Here is a 6,611-nt window from a genome sequence, read left to right on the forward strand (position 1 = left end):
TTCTCTATTGAAAACATACACTTTTCAAGTCACTACTTGTGCTGCAGGACAATTGCTCTGGGAGAGGTCACGTTCCGTGAGAGTTCAACCTTTTGTAATTGGGATATATAATACTATAGAACATAACGATGAGCATTTTTTCCCATACTTCCTTTTACTGTTTTGAACCATATTTATGCAATAATAAGAATCAACTGATGACAGCTGTCTCCCCATTGGTAGCTCGATCATGCCCCAAGTCCACTCTTAGGTGCCAAATGCCTTGGTTGGGACCTTTTCAGGGAGACAGATACTGGGCTGATAGAATATCCATCCAACTTGGAGTAAACAAAAGGAATTTTTTGGCCAATGTAACCAAAAACTCCAGGTCTGGAAGCTACTTCAAATGTTTTAATCCTGTGCCTCAAACGATGTCATCAGGACCACATCTCTCTCTCCTCTCCCTCGTGATCTCTGCCCTGCCCACGGATGCTGGCTTCAGTATCAGGCAGGTTCTGTCCACTTGGCAGACCTGGAAGCCGAGTCTGACTTTCTCACAATTATAAAAGAAAAGAGATCGTCTCTTTCCCGATTGCCTCAGTAAGAATGCTGACATTCCTTCTGATTTTGGCTTGAGTCACATGATCATTCCTGTATGAGTTTGCTAGAACTGCCATAACAAAGTACCATAGACTGGGTGGCTTACACAACAGAGACGTATTCTTTCACAGTTCTGGAGGCCAGATGTCCAAAATCAAGGTGTCACTCCTTCCACGGACTGTGAGGGAAAGAAAATCTGTTCCACGCCTCTGTCCCAGTTTCTAGTAGCCTCGGCTTGTAGATTGCATTCTGCTTGTGTCTTCTCATTGTCTTCCCTCTGTTCATATTTCAGTGTCCAAATTTTCCCCTTTTGCAGATAGGGACGCCAGTCCTATTGGATTAGGATTCACCCTAATGGCCTCATTTTACATCGATTTTCTCTGAAAAGAATCTATCTTCAAATAAGGTCACATTTTGAAGTACTAGGGGTTAGGATTTCAACCAATCTTTTGGGGGGGGGCGAATAATTGAACTCTTACCAATCACTAAAGCAAACACTATGTTAAAAGGATAAAAAGCACCGATTTGTCAGCCCTCGGTCACTTGAGCACCCCTGGAGCCGGGGGAGCCTCACCTCCATAAACATAAGTGGTAAGAGTGAGAAAGGGCTGACTCTCCAGGGAAGAATCAGTCTAGTCTACCAAAAGAGCAAATCAATAGTGGACACACAAAAACGGTAGTTATTACCCTAGGTATCCTGAAATCAAAATAAAAGCCAAAATCTTATGCACAGGCCTACACACGACCTACACATGGTCTACATATAAACAGCCAAATAAATTATGAAATAAGTGCATATACTGTGATATAATTTACATGGAATTACAGCTTTCACCTTTCTCCCCAGTAAGAGGAATCTCTCAGCATCATCCCATTTAGCTATTTAGATGCCAACATGGGAGAGAGTAAATCTAGCAGAAAGAAGATAATATTGATGACCCACTCCCATCAGTTTCCAAAGAACAAAGACTCTGCATTTGTGGAGCCAGGGAAGGGACATGGTACCACCTTTGGCTGGTGTCTGGCCGAGGATGGAGGTGGGAAGGACCGGCCATAAGGCAGGGATGCCAAATTCATAACAGGCGTCTCCCTATCCCCTCCTATCTTGTCACGGGAAACATTATGAATCAGTCAAGGCATTTAGTCCCACTGAGCCTTAACAGAGCCTTTTGGCTTGAGTCCCATGATCATTCCCGTATAAGTTTGCTAGAACCGCCATAACAAAGTACCATAGACTGGGTGGCTTAAACAACAGAAGAGTCAAGGTTGTCCAGTGTGTGTGTGTGTGTGTGTGTGTGTGTGTGTGTGTGTAGTCTGTGTGACCAACACACACAGGAGTTATGGGGTACACATCTTCACGCCCACAACTGGAAGCCTCATGCAAGTCCTCCTCTGGTCAGGCTCCTGCTGCCTTTACTACAATCAGAATGGGCTCAGGAAATTCAAGCCACTTCCTCCCACTGAGTCTTCTGAGGTATCTTCCCGAAAAGAGTCTCCGGACCCGATCTATCTTATGCCCATCCTTGCTCCTGGATGCTTATTTTATAAGCATACAAACGTGTACAAGCTACATACTCACTCACTATCATATATGGTGATATTTTAATATTATATAACAAATCCCTTGGCTTGGTACACCGCTTGTATAAATTAGAAACAATCTCCTTTATGTCGGGAAATGTCACCTCCAATTTCTAAGTTTCTGGAGGTTCAAGAATGCATTTTTCTGACAATGGCTCAGGATACAGGCTGGTGTTTTGCCAGCTTGCTCGCTGTTAGTTCATTTCTTTAATAGCAGCGTGGTGAGAGTCTTTTCAGAACCCAGGGACTCCAGCCTCAACCCTTTCTATTAACTAAAAAACCCTGAATAACCCTCCATATGGTGCTGCCATGGCATTTGATAAATACCTTGCTGATTATTTATGTGGCTTTACGCTTATTTTGACAGGTTGCTCACATTAGTCTGTATTGCAACCAAACTTTTGTCGCTGGGTTAAGTGGCCGACTGAATTTCTGCCACAGAAAACTTGAGGAAAATGAGAATAAGGAAAATACAATCTAAAATAAAAGCAGACAGAAACAATTCTGAAAAGCAAGGAAAGGGACAAAACTCTATTAGAGCTCCTGGTGAATATATTTGTACCTTCTGTCAGCACAGCTCTTGACTGTAAACTGCTTTAACTACTAGGATCAATAAAGGGCAAGGCCTGGAGATAGTAATTATGATAATTGGTAGTGACTAGAAAACAGGCAGACTACAGGATAAGCAGACAGCGTCTCGGGAGAAGCAGACATATTTGTTAAGGGCAAGATGTGGTACACCCTCCATGAGGTTCTTCCTATAATCAGTCTACTAAGAGATGCCCAATGCACTGGCCAACATCACTTAGCTTCTTACCTTGGTAGATTATATCAGGCCCTTCTGAACAATGTCAAAGAAATAAAAGACTCAGTGCCTGTCTTCAGGAAGCTTAAAGCTTAACTGACTCTACAGTAGTGCACAAGCACATGTGCGCACACACACACACACACACACACAAACGGAATCATCTTCACTGTAAAATCAAGAGCTGACCACGTAAACTACAGGGCGCTAAGAGAAGGGACCAAAGTCAGATGGGATGAATCACAAAAAGCCTCTTGTAGGCACCATGTTTAGGGAGGGGCTTTGACTAGAGAGGGTGATGTCATCTCAAGGCCTTTCTTTTGGCAAAGGAACTTAAGAATCTCTGACCTAGAAGCTGCCCAATTGTCATAATATACTTGCAAAGAACATCTTATTAGATATGGAAGTGTAAAAGTTCTCAAATATCATCACCATGAGTGTAACATGATGCCATCTTGGAACTAGGAACTAAACCAGTTAATCAAATTGTGTGGCTAGGTATTAAAAGGAGACATGAGCTAATTAAAAGTTTTGGTTAATTATCCCGCCAGGCCGCTCTCAGATTCTGAACATCCTGATAAACTTTGACCAGTAACATTATACACTCAATTTTCTTTGATCATTTGAATTATATTTAAGGTTCAAGTATTAATAAAGTCTAAAAAAAAAACTTAGCTAACTGCATGAAAATTTAGAAAGACTGCTGAACGTCCGGACTCCGTAAATATCGAACTCATTTCCCTTAATTCCATCTTCAAATCATTAGCTACAGCTATGGAAGAATCCTTTCCCCGGAAACTAGATTACGGAATAATCAGTGAAATTTTTCTATTAGTTTTATTCCATGAAAGAGAGGTAGGGAACCATAAGTGCCACCCATATCCCGCAAATTGTATTTTGGTGTTTAAGGAAAATTCTGACAACTGTGAGTTAAATGGGTCAGATCCCAAGGAAAAGATTCCCCATAGAGCCCTGGACTTCCATACATATCTTTTAAAAAGAATACACAAATGGCACAGTGATGTTGAACACAGTCTATTTTGGAACTGTGCAGTGCGTGTGTGTGTGTGTGTGTGTGTGTGTTGGGTGTCCCATGAAGTTGGGTGAAAGAGATCCGAACTGAACGTTGTGCTAATGAACGAGTCATTTCCCCCTCCAGCTTCCACTGCGCAGATGGGGTGGGCTGGGCTGGGCTAGTGTGACCTTGATTATCTCCCAGAGCTTTAAAGTTCTAAACATTTCCCAGCAGATACTGGAAACAGGAAATCGAAACATCTGTTTGTAGGGTTACATAACTGCTATCAGCAGGGGGCAGCACTGCTTAGATAATCACGATATTTTTGCCCTTCCTCATTTAGGAAAACCCATGGAAAAAGAAAAGAATTTCTTCCCTCAGCCCTCAGCAACTCAGTAACATACAAGTGGGCTAAAGCCAAAGAATGCCCTTGGCCCAAAAGATTTGCATTTTCAAGGTACCTACACCTCCCCAGTAGGTGTGCCAACAACTCATATTTCCTTCGGACACTTTGATCTTCCTTTGGGTTGGTTTTCCTTTTTATCTTTGTCTTCTCTTTATTTCCTCACTTGTTCCTTATTGAGGAAAGAACCATTTTATAAGGAAACTGAAAATTTAAGAAACATAGGGAATCTTTTATCAGTCTTTCTCTCCCCAAAATACAGTCTCCTGTTTGAAGTAGACTTTCAAGTAAGGACTTGGGAGGCACTCTTCAAGAAGGCAACGTGTCATGTGATGAAGAACAGAGATGAAAACATGTCAAGGAAGGAAATAACTCTTCTTTTGTCAGGAAAGGACAAACAGAAAAGAAAAGAAAAAAGAAAGAAGGAAGGAAAAGCCATTAATTGACCAGTGCTGCCCCCTGCAGCTGAAAGGAAATGAGGCAGAAACAATCATGTGCCTTGTTCTCTGAATCATGTTTTATTTTAACGATGTAAATATTTTTTGAACTTGCTTATAGCTTAATACAAAATCACATCTTCTAATTAATTCTTAAAGCTCAGATTTGATGGTAGGATTATTTTTAGCCTTATCTTCAAGATAATTTAAAAGTTACTGGAAAACATTTGTTCCATTTAATAAGAATGTATTACTTGACAATAGATTTTAATTCAGATTATATGTTGGGCCTTCACTCTGCTGAATTATATATACTGAAAATGTTTCATCTAAACTTAGAGACTATTTTCCATAAAACAGGAATGTTTGGAGGCTTGAACATCTAAATATATTACCTAAAAAGCAACAGGAGCTTGGGGCACCTGGATGGTTCAGTTGCTTAAGCATCCAGCTTCAGCTCAGGTCATGATCTCACGGTTCGTTCGGTTCGTGGGTTCAAGCCCTGCATCAGGCTCTGTGCTGACATCTCAGAGCCTGGAGCCTGATTTGAATTCTGTGTCTCCCCCTCTCTCTCTCTGCCCCTCTCCCACAGGTGTGCTCGCTCTCTCTCTCTCTCTCTCTCAAAAATGAATAAACATTAAAAAACATTTTAAAAAATGACAAGGGCTTGTCATCAGAGAACTGTAGTCACTTATTTGAAAGCAGCTCTATTCACTTCCTTCTTTTTATCTTTCCTTTCCTTCAGCACCGTTCATATACTGTAATCATTTCAGTCAGAGTTGCATGATGTGAAAAACCTGTGCTTTGGACTAGACATGCCAGGATTTAAAACCCAACTTTGCCACTTGTAACTTGTTTTACCTTGAATATATCACATAACCATAATGAGCCTGTTTTTGTCATCTCTAACATAGGGACTCATTTTATACCTATCCTATCAGGTTGTTAAGAAAATCAGTCGTGAAAACATGCAAAGCTACAAAGTAAATACCGGTAATGGCAGCTAAGGGACTTTCTTCAAGGAAGCCCATGATAGAAAGTCTCTAAGATGTCTGCCATAAATCCTTTCCCTCCTTCTATGCACATGTTATTCCTCACATCAAGAATCAGAGCCTAACTCTCCTCCTCTGGACTGGCCTTACTGACTAGTTTAACTGATAGAAAGTGGTGAAAGTGGCATCCTGGGGCTTCCAAAGCGAGGTCATAGGCAGTCTTGAGCTTCCAAGATGGTCAGTCTCCTGAACACTTGTTCCTGTGATGCTCTCCTCAGAACCCAGCCATCAGGCTAAGAAATCCAAGCTGCATGGAGAAGCCAAATGTAGACATTCCCACTGACAGCCCAGCTGAGCTCTCGGTCAACAGCCAACATCAACTGCAGGCCACACAAGTGGACCATCTTAAACATCTAGCCCATGGGGCCCTTAGACTCCTCCAACTTCAGTCCATATCTGACTGTAACCAGAGGACAGATCCTGGACAAGAGCTACCCAACTGAGTCCAGCAAATCCACTGAACTATGAAGGATAATCATAAATTGTTATTTCAAGCCACGAAATTTGGAGAGTGGTTTGTTATGCATGCAATTATAGAAAACTAGAATAAAGCTACAGGGAACATTTGTATTTTAAAGAGCCACTAGTCAAAACCCAGAGAAACAGCTGAGAGGGAGGGAATCTTACCAGAAAAATTTATCTGTAATTCACAGTTGTGTTCTTCAAGTCATTGTGCCACAACTTCCAGAGAAGTTCAATTCAGGTTTTGAAGGGACGTAAGGGAGTTCAATAAATGTGG

Source organism: Panthera tigris, chromosome B2 (genome assembly GCF_018350195.1).
Source record: "Panthera tigris isolate Pti1 chromosome B2, P.tigris_Pti1_mat1.1, whole genome shotgun sequence".
NCBI classification, from domain to species: domain Eukaryota; kingdom Metazoa; phylum Chordata; class Mammalia; order Carnivora; family Felidae; genus Panthera; species Panthera tigris.